Source organism: Panulirus ornatus, chromosome 19 (assembly GCF_036320965.1).
Source record: "Panulirus ornatus isolate Po-2019 chromosome 19, ASM3632096v1, whole genome shotgun sequence".
NCBI lineage: Eukaryota > Metazoa > Arthropoda > Malacostraca > Decapoda > Palinuridae > Panulirus > Panulirus ornatus.
In genome coordinates, this window is record NC_092242.1 from 11,870,999 (window position 1) to 11,884,212 (window position 13,214).

Genomic DNA, 13,214 nt, shown 5'->3' on the forward strand with positions numbered 1-13,214 from the left:
CTCTCTCTCTCTCTCTCTCTCTCTCTCTCTCTCTCTCTCTCTCTCACTTGCATCTCCCTCTCGCCTTCCTAGGTTAGAAAGCTGTTGTAAGCCTCACCCACACACACACACACAAGGTCCCGCCCGGTCACCGTCGTTCCCTTCCATCCCTTAAACGAACGTCAACATAAACCGGATGTTGCCATTATGATGAGGGACTCACACTGAGTCTCATAGTCTTAGTAACGTGCGCCTCGTCTACGTATATCAGCCATATATCATCATCGGCTACATAAAGGCGTTCGTCTATCAGTCGTTCTGCACGACTTTTCCTTCTCTAACCGGATGTTTAAGATGTGTTTAAATCCTCGTGAAAGACAGTAGGTAAATGAAAGAAAATGATGGGTTCCATTATCCGGATGTAGTTGATGGACAATAGTTTAACATAAGTACCCAGTTCCGGCTGGTTATTGGTGCAACGAACAAGTTGTTCAGGTTGTTAGTAGCCCTGTAATTACACTTAGAGGGGCGTGCTTGGAATTGGACATGACGCTGTTAAGTCACTTCTAATTGCCGGTAATTTCCTGTAATTTGTTCTGCACACAATCTTGGTCTCTACTGCACAACGTAAAGTTATAATGACAACGCTCTTTTCACATCAAACATGTCTCGTATACCAGCCCCGGAGCAGACCTCAGCCACCACGAGGCCTAGGAAGGCTTTTAACCAATCAAACGCATTTTGTTTGAAGAGAGTAACCATGATTGGTTGAGGGCGGCATGACTTGGTATGGTCTGGCGTCTGCCCTGTGAATGGCGCCGAGAAAAGTCAGGACTAGCAACTCGAACAGTCTGGTCCGCGTCAGTGGCCAGCTACTATTATTATACTCGTTCCATCTAGCGGGTTAGGGATTTTTTCGCTGTGGTGTTGGCTTTCTGGTGAATCATCACTTCACGTCGATGTCAGAAACTTTTTCGTATAGTTGTGGTGTTGATGGCGATGCTGAATTTATATGTATATAAAAAAAAAAAGCGGATAATTTACTAACCGTCAACTTCTCGCGGCTCCCAAGGGCCAGTAACTAACTCTGCCAAGTTAGTCACATGTTGGTAGTGGATGGTGATGGATCTGACCAAGACATCTTATAATTCCTTTACTCTCATCTCGAGGAATACAGTGATTTTCATGTTTACATGACTGGCTGGGGAGATAATGACACTGATCTCGTCCTTTACCCAAGTGTGGCAGCGATATTGGATCCATTGATTCAATAGGAAAGTGTTTCGTACAGGTTTCGCTTGCTGGGTTAGTGGGGAAAACAGTGCCAATTGTTGTGTTCATGAGTGCCTTGTCAGTGCCACTGTGGATCTAGAGAGTGCCATAGCACCAGCCGTGGATGTATTAACATAGCAAGGACGACTCTAGCGTGTGGGAGTGGCCGGTCATCCATCACTCTCAAGGTGGGTAAGTTAAACATTTGCTGTTTGGTGATGTGTGGACGAACCGAGTGCTGCCCATGCCATGTGTTACTGTTCGGTCGGCTGCTAGCCAGGGGGGGGCAACAGGTTGACACTGGCAGTGTATACCGTGCTGTCCACCGCATATTGAATCCAGGATTTGTCACGCATGTCAGTGAACGTAAAAGATCACTGAGGTTGTGGGCCTGTTTCTAGGGTAGGTCAAATCATAGTTAGGTTGTTGGTTGTGTTTCTAAGGTAGGTCAGGTTCTAAAGTAGTTAGGTTGTGGATTGTGTTTCTAGGGTAGGTCAAGTCATAAAGTAGTTAGGTTGTGGGTTGTGTTTCTAAGGTAGGTCAGGTCATAAAGTAGTTAAGTCGTGGATTGTGTTTCTAGGGTAGGTCAGGTCATAAAGTAGATAGGCCGTGGATTGTGTTTTTAGGGTAGGTCAGGTCATAAAGTAGTTAGGTCGTGGGTTGTGTTTTTAAGGTAGGTCAGGTCATAGTCGTGACTGCAGCCTTTAAATGGTTAGCCGGGTTGAAAGAAATTCATCCTCTTTGCAAAAGATTAGTAATGTACATTTACACAGCTGTGGTTAATTGCGCTGAAACTCACCAGACCTAGGTTAGCCTCAGGCTGGATACGCCGTATGAACCTAGCCTAACCTATCTATAACCAGAGTCCTTTTGTTGCACCCTAATGCATAAGTCCACCACCCCTGATATCAGTCCAGGGTATTGAATCCATGGAGCCATCCGCCCACCTCTGTAATTTGCCTCTTACACAACTCTACTCTCCATATTGATATGGGTACTGACCCAACCCATATTGTAAGCCACGCCCTTTAACGTTTATTGTGGAGTAATTGAAGTGACTGGAGTCGTCTGTTACACCCTGACTGTGTGCTCACGCCTGATGTTTTGTGTATGGAAACGATGGGGGCGGCCTCAAGCATGACTGCTCATTAGTCCTATTAACAAAGGACCATGCCAGTTTGGTAGTCCATTAGTGTGACGTATTATTTAACCATAATTGTATATCGCATGCATAAGGTTCTCTCGGTTGGACTCTCTCTCTCTCTCTCTCTCTCTCTCTCTCTCTCTCTCTCTCTCTCTCTCTCTCTCTCTCTCTCTCTCTCTCTCAATGTTAAAGACCAATGCATATTTAACACTTGCTAGCTTTCTGCTGTTGCTTTTTCAGATTTTCTTGCCACATGTTATGTTTGATCAGATAAAGCGTAAATAGAATGTCCTGTGTTTATTTTCACTTTATACTTGAAAAACAGGAGACGTTTCGAGAACAAGAACACACCCCATCTTCAGTCTAAGTGATAATGAATGATGCAACATAATGTAAAAGACAAAATAGGAATAAATAACCTTTCCTGTAGTTGATCTCTTTCTATTGCTTCTTGAATTTGTTTCTTGAATTTGTACCCGTCGATGTGCAAGTTGTTTACGACTGTCCGTCGTAACTGTTCTAATTCTTTCTGCCGGGTCTGGCCAGAGTCTTAATTTCCATGTAAGCTGGCCGAAAAAAATACAAAGGCCATCATGACCCAGTAGCAAGAGATTGAAAGAAAGAATTACGAAGGGCTATGGTCCACAACTCGTACATCGACGGATACAACGTGAAGAATTGCGCCACTCCCTCAGCCCGCGCCCTGCCTAGGCGGTATTACCATGGCCGCCACGTTGTAGACATACGTTGCGTGCGTGTGCTTACATTGCCTTGAACCACAGCTGACGTTCAGTCAGAAACATATATATATATATATATATATATATATATATATATATATATATATATATATATATATTGTAAGCAAAGATGAATGTTATCTTTAATGCACTGTTAAAGACCTTGCATATTTAATATTCACCACTGTCTTTTCTTCATTTTTTTCCACCACACGTTTTGCTTCATCAGATAAAGTGTTGATTGCATGGCTTATATTAATTTTCACTTTACTCTTGAGAAAAACATCGAGACGTTTCGGTCACACAAACACTGCCCATCTTCAGGCATGATTATTATGAAGGTACAGCGCAATATACAGAACAAGGATGAATCGCATCTTGTAGTGTTAGACATGAGAGCGGTGACGTGGATAATATGTTGATCCGTGGACCTTGTTTCTTCGGAGTTCATGCGTGGTTGTGTGGTCTGTCGGGGTCAATTTCGGTGGGTCATCGGTTTAGGAGTTTGCTTGAGGTCTCCGCACTTGGAAAGGTCCGGTGGAAGTATAGAGTAGAGTCATTTTGTTTGCTGTAGTGAATAAATGTCGAGTCCTAGCTTAGCCTGTCCTTTGATGATTTATGAAGGGATTGCATTCTCTTTCATTACAGTACTTATATGTATTTTAGTCTCCGTGGCAATTCTCCGTATTAGTGTTCGTTCAGTAAGATGCTAAGGAATGAGAGGTACGTTGTGTTGCTGTTTCATATGTAATTTAGAGCTTCCATGTTGAAGATGAAGTGTAAAGCTTCGACTCCGTAATGTAGTAGTCATACCGATATAGGTCGTGTCATTTTAAAGCTTTCAACCTTCGCCTAGGCAGGAGTACTTGTAAACTACGTTGGTAAAACTGTAGTGGGTTATTATTGCTCGGTGTATTGCTCATGATATAGTCACTAGTGTTCTGATGGACACTCAACACTCACCACAGCAAAACAAAGATCCTCCCAAAACATTCCCACTTCAGCATGCCAGGCACTCCTTTCTTTGCAGCGGCACTGGAAGTCCTCCTCATCCAAACCGCTTCCTGACCAATCACGAAGCAAAAATAGAAAATAAAAAAGCTTATCCATTACCTCACAATTCAGTACACTGGTCTCACCAATCTCCTACACCCTCAGCAAACGCCACACTGATAACAGACACCACAACAACGCCGAAATGACCCGCCACGGGCACAAAACCAGCCGCCGTCCTAACTCAAAGTCTTAAAACGGTATCCGGTCAGATACACACCCATATAAAACTACACTCCCTAGGCATATGCGAGTCACACGCTTTTTTCGCGCGCACCCGGAACATGGCCCATTCCCTCGGCACTACCAACACCGGTGCATCGTATCCCGAGACCATGCCCACGATACGCCCGTCACATCGACGTCACCGAAAACGTAACGATTGATTACCCCCGAGCTCTCCCCCACATTGATGCTTACACAAAATCAGTTGATTTTTATTTTCTTCTGTTTGAGCTCTAGTCCCGCCCGGTGGACGGCGGCCGGGCTTCCTTGAGTGCTGTGGGAGCTCCTTAAAGGTAGAAGGGACTCCCGGGGACTTGGGACTTTCGGCGTAACCAGAAACAAACGACGTTCGATGAAACACACACACACACACACACACACACACACACACACACACACACACACACACACACACACACACACACAAACTCGTATGTAGAGATATAATGACTCTTGTAAGTTGACAAGCGCGAATCATACATATAACATGAGACGTTACACACACACACACACACACACACACACACACACACACACACACACACACACACACCAGCACCGTCTATAACCAGACTCGTGATGCATGCATAATGACCAAGATAAACTTAATTTCTGGCCTGCCCACATGGTATTCACTGTTGCCAACACCCGGTCACCGCTGCCTCACTCTTAACACTCGCCAAGCCTGCTATTACGGGGCCGTATGACAAGGCTCAAGGTTCTCATTTTCTTTTTTCTTTTTTTTTTCATTCCTGTTGGTATTTTGCGCTGTGATGTCATGTCGTGTACACTTGCTTATCTGTTCAAATATTTAATTCTTCACTTTTCTCCGTGTTTTGCCATTTTCCTATTTGTGTGTGTATGTGTGTGTGTGTGTGTGTTTTCATGTAGGTTACAGACATTGAGATAACTTTTAAGCACTCGGTACATGTGGCAATGCTTGCTAATCATGAAAGCGCTTGAGTGGGGGAAGTTTGCTGCTTGTAGAGTGTTGGCTTGTACCGGCCGACGAGCCACACGCTGTGTGTGTGTGTGTGTGTGTGTGTGTGTGTCAAGGCGTACGTACTTATTGCAACGTTTGGAGGGGTGTGGCATTGGCTACTGCTGGGTTACTGGAGGATATGTTAAGATGAGCGTGGGGCGCCGTGCGTTGCCTCATGAAAGTGTAGGACTGTTAGTTCTCCTCTGACTGCAGTAGGAGATGTGTGTGTGTATCTGTGTGTGTGTGTGTGTGTGTGTGTGTGTGTGTGTGTGTAGCGTCCTTGTGGTGCTTCCTGCACGGTGCGGTTATGTTAGGGGTGACGTTAGTGTTATATTGCGGTTGTATTCAAACACTGGCCGAACGGTTATGTGTCTGTATCTGCTGCAGTTCAAGGCGAGCTCGATTACGGCCGAGTCGGGGAAATGGTGGACAGAGCACTCACACAGCTAACGCTCGCTCCCTGCCTGGCGTTCATTCCTTTAGGAATTACCGTGATTACGCGACAGTACTTACATGGGAAGGTCTTTAGAGGAGACGTGATAGTCCACGAGAGATTACTACGTGCATTGTTTATGTAATGTTATGGTAGGAAGAGGTTTGCAGTGCGGAACGTGGCTGTGGAAACCATCGTAATGTAAGCGTAAAGTTGAGGTCCCAGACCGAGCTGTTTGGGTAGAAGACCTCCAAAACCATCGTTGGGTAAGGTGAGGTCAGGGTAGAAGACCTCCAAAACCATCGTTGGGTAAGGTAAGGCCCCAGTCCCAGCTGTCGGGGTAGTAGACCTCCGAAACCATCGTAAGATATACGAAAGGTAAGGTAAGGTCCCAGGCCCGGGCTGTGAGGGAAGAAGACCTCTGAAACCATCGTAAGGTATACGTAAGGTAAGGTAAGGCCCCAGTCCCTAGGTGTCGGGGTAGAAAGCCTCCGAAACCATCGTAAGGTATACGTAAGGTAAGGTAAGGTCCCAGGCCCAGCTGTGGGAGTTGAAAACCTCCGAAACCACCGTGAGCTAAGTTCCCCGACGGAACAAGGTCCCAGACCGAGCTGTAGGTAGAAACCTTCCGAAACCATCAAAAAGTTATACGATTCATAAGGGGAGGCAAGGTCCCAGACCTTCGAAACCAGCGTGAGGTAAGTTCCCGGACGGAGCTGTACTTATGAGAAGACCTCGAAACTCTCGAAACGTGATGGTAAGATCCGAGACCGAGGTGTGTGTGTGTGTGTGTGTGTGTGTGTGTGTGTGTGTGTGGAGGGGTGGAAGACCTCTGAAACAACTGTGAGGCATTCCGCAGGCGAGACATCCTGGTGAGTTTTGCACGACTGCCTGTGGCACTGCGAGGAGAGCTGTCACGTCTCGTCATTGCTTTGTGGACCGCACGTAAAACTTATCTTTACGAGAGACTGTGACTTTAAGTTGCACATATATCTTTCCCTCCCCCTCGGGGGGGGTTTGTTTTGCCTTGTTGATGATACACGCGAGTTTTTTTCCCCTTGTTACTGAATTACAGGTAATTTGAGAGAGAGAGAGAGAGAGAGAGAGAGAGAGAGAGAGAGAGAGAGAGAGAGAGAGAGAGAGAGAGAGAGAGAGAGAGGAAGCAATTCGGACGTCTTTTTTGTAGATCAAAAGCCAGGGGCTAAAGAAGTCCCTTGTAAAAGAGAAAGAAAAAATAATAACTCCCTAAGATCCGAAATATACTACTACAGAAGTTGACCGACCTCATCTTCCATCTTTCTTACTTGGATGTTGCATTTTCCCTTATTTTGGGTGTACTCATGTTCTTTTCTTGGGGTACTCATGTTCTTGGGCATCTCAACCAACCAACAGCCCTGCTGGATATCATTAACGAGGTATTTTGATTGGAGTGATATTGATGACTGTGTTTGTTGATTGCAGAAGTGAGTTAACATGTTTACCGCGTAGATACAGAAATGGTAATCTGGAGCATGGATAATGTAGGTTAGGAAGACATTGGCGACAGGAGACCTGAACACAAGGGTGCGATCCTCGAGCACGACGAAGCGATCCCATGGGGATGAAGGCGTGGCCTGAAGAACGATGCTCAGGTGTAATGCCTGAGAATTTCGCACCGTCTTGGACACAGTGTAAGTGCTTGGAAACACTGGTGTAGACTACAGCAGTCTGTACTATATGTGACTCGTTCGGAATCTGTTTGAATTTACTGTTGAGCGTCTGTCTTTGCGCTGTTTCTTCGTCTTTTTTCATTTTCTTTGCTTTTGGTTATGTCAGTGAATTGGTCAGATAGAATTGCATGACCTGAGGGCGTTGCGCCTTCATCCACATCGCATTCCTTCCCTCAAGTGACCCTCGAAGCCATCCATCCGTCAGTCCCAGGGGGTCCCACTCGAAAGCTGGTGGAGCGTCACTCAAAATGGCGTCGTAAGCCGGGAAAGACGGGTCACGTGACGTTGTGACGTCACCTGCTGTACCCTAAGAATATATTTTTTTTTATGTTAATTCGACGTTTTAGGTATACCTTTCCTGATAAAAAGCGCTGAATGACCGATAGCTTGTAGCACTCTACAGATTCCGTACCAAAAAAAAAAAAAATCACACTCGAAGTTTCTTGTCCAGGTAAGCTCACGGATTGCGGCCTCTAATAGCCTGACTGAGCAGTGGAGCAAGCAAGGCTGTAGCTTTTGGTTCCAGAGCGAGCTCTGGGAAGCAGAAGACCCTCCCGTAACCACGTAGTGTTGCTGTAGCACACAGTTGCCGTCGTGAATTTTCGATTTGTGGTGTATTTCGTTGTTTCTTTTTTCTCGTATGGTGTAGCGGTACGTGTTGTCCTTGTGGTGTATCATGTCTTTACGTCACACACACACACACACACACACACACACACACACACACACACACACACACACACACATTAGGCTGTTGCCAGTGTGAGTGGCAGGGTGTGGAGGGGCGTGCACGACCCCAACACCTGGCATACACCTCCCACTCCTGGTCGAGTCCACATCTGTGCTCACACTTGGTCTGGTCTGGCGGCGGTGAGGGCAGGGCTGTGCCTTATTGCTCTCCGCTCTGTCGGGTCTTTTCTCTGTTTTCCACCCACGAGAAGAACTCTCCACCTTCGAGAAGAACTCCTCTCTCATTTCTATCCAGGTGTGTTACCCGCTTTGTCTTTCTCCAGCCCCTCACACCCGGCTGTCTTTCAGTCTCATTCGCCCGTCATTCCCTGTGACTCACTTGTCTGTCCTTGTCCGGTACACGAGCGTGCTGCGGGCTGCCTGCGTCAACAGTTTGGTTGCGCAAGCGATACTGATGGAAGCCTAGTTGAAGATTGGGTTGCTGGATTGTACGAGATCTAGTCTCACCTGTTCTTGTTATTCTCTCTCTGTTACTCTCGCCTGTCCTTGTTAATCTCATCTGCCCGTGTTATTCTCATCTATCTGGATTATTCATTTGTCCCTGTCAATTATTTTTACTCGTTATTTTCATATCTATTTATAATCCCATGAATGCGTTTCCACGCCTCTCTGCAACACACGTCTCTGTCTTTGTTTCTCTCGCATCTCTTAGTCGCCTAGCTACGGGCTGACTCGCCTTGTTCATTGGGTAATCTGGCTCCTCGCACCCACCCTCCTCTCTCAAGGAACTTGCTGCATAAATATCTGTACTGTACAAGAATATTGAAGACTTCAGCTGCATAAATATCTGTACTGTACAAGAATATTGAAGACTTCGGACCCCGTCCTCAACCTCGTCAGTGGAGCAAGAGAGGTGATTGCTTTCTGACGACTTTCGGAGGTGGGCGAGCCTCCAAAATTAGAATTAGCAAAGGCGGTACGTGTAGTAAGCTTAATGTCATCGTAAGTTCACCCTCAGAGTGGGGTTACTGTGATCAGCGAACCCCTGTGGACGGTGAGCTTAAACCCACACGCTTCACCTCAAGACGTAACGTAGCTAGGCTTGGTGTTTGTGACCCCACAGTCCGACCTCCACTCGGGCACAACAGTGTGCAGAGTTGGGAATAACAACAGGCGGTATTGGATAGTGGTTTGTCATGGTTGTGGTGGCTGTTGTATTAAGGTGTTGTGTCTCGTGTTTGGAGGGTGGGTGTTACCGTGGGTTGTTTGTGTGGAGCGGTGAGTGTACTGATGAGGTGTTGTGTAAAACAATGAGTTTTTTTTTTGGTGTTGGTATTAAGTGTGTATTGTTGGTTGTTTTTAGGGTGTATTGGTATTAGTATTGAGCGTTGAGTTGTGTTTGTTGTTTGTAATTAGCGTGTGTGTGTGTGTGTGTGTGTGTGTGAGTGTGTGTGTGTGAAGGGGAGAAGCCTGGCTACAGCAAGATTGGTCCACCTTGGTCGCCATTTGCGTCTCTTCAATGAATTTTTTAAAGGCGCCGTCAACCGTGATACTGCTCGACTCACATTCTTGTGTCGTCGTTCGTTCATCTTACCCTCGTCTTGCTACATTGCCTTTATTCTTATTAGGCATCATTTTGTTTTTCACTCTTTGCAGAAACACTTAAGGAATAAGATATACGAGATCCTTGCCAAAAAAAAAAGATAGGACAAAGAAGGCACTCAGTGTACTATCAAGAGAAATGGGAAACGTGTTTTTGACTACAGAAACATATCTGAAAACCTGATTAATAGTTAAAAACAGCTGCAGGTGAACTCGTGGATTGATAATTACGTAATGAGCGTAGCGGCAGAGAGAGACACAGTATTATTATTAATGAAGCAAGACGTGTGGTGAGCGTTACGTGGTAGTTTCTGCCAATTGGCTAAACCTCACCGTATGCACTATGGTTAAGCACTCTCGGTCTCTCATTTGGTGAATGCTGCGTGCTAGCCGTGCCCTTTGGCATATTGTGGTCGTAGGTACACGTTGGTGGGTGTTCTCTCATACGCACCGTATTATAATCTTTGTAGTCCCAAGCGGCAAGAGAACACGCCAGCAGGGACGCGTAGTCTGCACGGTTTCGCGCCAAGTGGACGCCATTCCCGCCTATTTATAGCCAAATATACAGTCCATCGCTGTCGTCAAAGGCGCCTTGGACATCATGTAAGGGTTAAATTGCAATATTGTCGCACCCAGTCGTTTCTGCCTGGCCCTAACCTTAGCCGGGGTCTTCCCTTGCTCGTAGCTTAATGTGGAGGAGAGTATTTCTCCAAGTTCCATCTGTAGATTAGACTTTTCACCCTTGCTGTGTTCATGTAAAGTCAAGACGGCGCACCAATTCATTCTGGTGTTTAATGCCAGCTGGGAGTGATGGCCTGTGGGGCTCGTAAATTGGTCGGTGTAATGGGGGTAGTTGGCCGGGAGCGAGGGGAGGGTGATAAGGCCCTAGGTACGAAAATGAGGTGGGCGTGCGGTCATTATAAGACGGTCCGCAGGTTGGCGGAGACCGTTATGTTTAGTGTCCTGGTCTGTGTTGGGCTTCGAAAAGGACTGCAGTGGAGTAGGATTGATGGAGGGGAATTGGGGGGTTGTAGGTGTGCTGGGGTGGTGTGGGTTAGGACTGGGGGACGTGTAAGGGGTGTGTGTGTGTCTGTGTGTGTTGGTAGGACAGGAGAGTTCGTGATGATTGTAATTATATTCTGTGTTTATACACGCGATGGCGTCACGGGGAGTTTCCAGGTACTGCCAAGGTTATAATGGACGGCGTGTATGTACATTTTTTGTGACCCAATGACTTATCACAGCTGGATTGTCAATATGTTTGAGCCTTAAACGTAACATTAAATCAGGGGGTATCCTTCCATCCACTTTGGCTGTCTCTGTACAATAATACTGGAAAATAGTGTCTCTCTGGCTTGTAAGATAGTGTATGTTAATCTTGGTGCCATTACTGTATTTATGTATAATCAAGTTGTCATTTAGCTGGATTGTCATTGATGCTAGAGACTGTGACGAATCCACCCGCATGACGTGAGTGTACTAACTATCTCCTGGATAGGTGGATTGCTCTGCCCTAATTCCCGTGACGTAAACCATGTAACAGTGATCGTACGGTTGGCAGCGGTATCGAAGAAGTCGACTTCGAACTGCATTTGTCACGGTTATGGCGGATACGCTCACGTACTTAACATACTTTCTGGCCAGGGAAGTTGATCCAGTATGACTGAAAGTTATGGTTCTTCGACATGACAGAACAACAGGAACTATAAATAGGGTCGAGAGTTAATTCTTCCTGATATAAGATGATAAAAACTCGTGTCGGGGAAATACAGTAATGACCTTTTTTTGTTTGTTTTAAGCGTGAAATACAGTAATGACCTTTTTTGTTTGTTTTAAGCGTGAAATACAGTACTGACCTTTTTTTGTTTTAAGCGTGAAATACAGCTTGACGTACCTTTTAGGCGTCATGGAGGCATTCCTTGCTGGGAGGCATTTCTAACATTGGCTTTATACTTCGTCTTCAGACTAGCTTTTTCAATTAATATTTAATATAAACATCACGAATACTCTGTTATTAAGCCATTGTCTTATGAATTAGATGCGTTATAGCCTTCGAACCCATGGTTCCACTCTCTCCCCTACACTCGGGAAATTATTCTGTGTGCGTAAAGATTGGCCTGGTTCATGCTTGGCTACCTGGCACGGACCCTTGTTAATGACAGACCGTTTCTGGTGTGTCATCCTTAGCACAGTTTGGGTGGATATCTGTGAGTGTGTGTGTACGCATTTAGCAGGATGTGTGTGTGTTGTATAGGGCGGGTGGGAAATTTTACGTACTGGAGCAACCTCCATGAATGACTAAAAAAGAAAAGAGTGAAATTGGTACAGTAGATACAGTATGTTAAGATGGTGTAAGCATCCAGGGGGTCCCCTCCCCCTAGTGTTCGGCGCCCTACGTAAAGATCTTTAGAATGTGATAAACCAGGTCCATAGAATCGTTCAGTTAACTGAAGTGCTCCTGATCGCATAGGCTGCACTGGGTACGTGAGCCTGCAGGTGACGGCCCTCAGTAGCTTGGCTGATCAGAGGGGCAACGTAGAGTGGGTTTCAAAGCTAACGAAGGGTATGCTTATGCTTATATAAGGCGGCCCAAACTTACGTAACGTTACAGATGCTGTAGATAGGTCGAGATCACAGTAGGAAAGAAGTGGATGCGTTGCAGCTCATTAAGCTAGGCGGAATGGCTGGGGATGAATGAGATAGGATCAAGTGGGGGCTGGAGAAGCGGTAGGTAATGTGAACAAGTGTATTAGCTAGGTTGTGTGTGTGTGTGTGTGTGTGTGTGTGTGTGTGCTACGAAAAGAGTTGTAGCCCCGTCCCTTCACCTTGTTTGTATAGTGTCTCAACTTTATGTATGCAGACACAAGTATACAGCCTATGCCTGGTGCTCATTCATCGACCAGCTTTATGGGGGCAGGTTGAACAGCAGGGTTGGCTGTGAGCCGGGTGCACTGTTTGGGATTTGAATCCGAATGTTTTGATTGGTGGGTCGCAACACTATCCATTACACTACGGAGGATCTTGGGTGGATGGGAGGGGTAGATGCGTTGACAACCTGTATTTTGATGGATATTGCGTAAGCGGAGGCCAGAGGGTGTGTTTTGAAGGGCGTAGAGAAGCGGTGGATCTGTGACGGTCGATATGTGTATGAACTGCATTGGTCGAGTGTTTGAGTAGGGTTGGGTTTTGGCTGAGGTGTGGGAGAAGTGAGCTTAAACTTAGAGAGTCTTTGGGTGTTAGGGGTGGTGTGATGTGGGGAGATGGTGAGGCTTTTGTGTGTTGATGGAGATTCATGGACTTGAGGCTCAAGGTGTGTGTGTGTGTGTGTGTGTGTGTTGTGTGTGTGTGTGTGTGTGTGTGTGTGTGTGTGTGTGAAGTGTTCAGG

The 13,214-nt window shown here is 46.1% G+C and overlaps 1 protein-coding gene across 3 annotated transcripts in view; it reads left to right on the top strand.

Moving 5' to 3' along the window:
- The first annotated feature begins 1,094 nt into the window (after window positions 1–1,094).
- LOC139755396 (uncharacterized protein CG43867) overlaps window positions 1,095–13,214 on the top strand; it is a 1,135,206-nt gene continuing 1,123,086 nt past the window's right edge. For all 3 annotated transcript variants that reach the window (XM_071673657.1, XM_071673658.1, XM_071673659.1), the window contains exon 1: window positions 1,095–1,439. The gene's annotated coding sequence lies outside the window, so the exon portion shown is untranslated. The remainder of the gene's footprint in view (window positions 1,440–13,214) is intronic.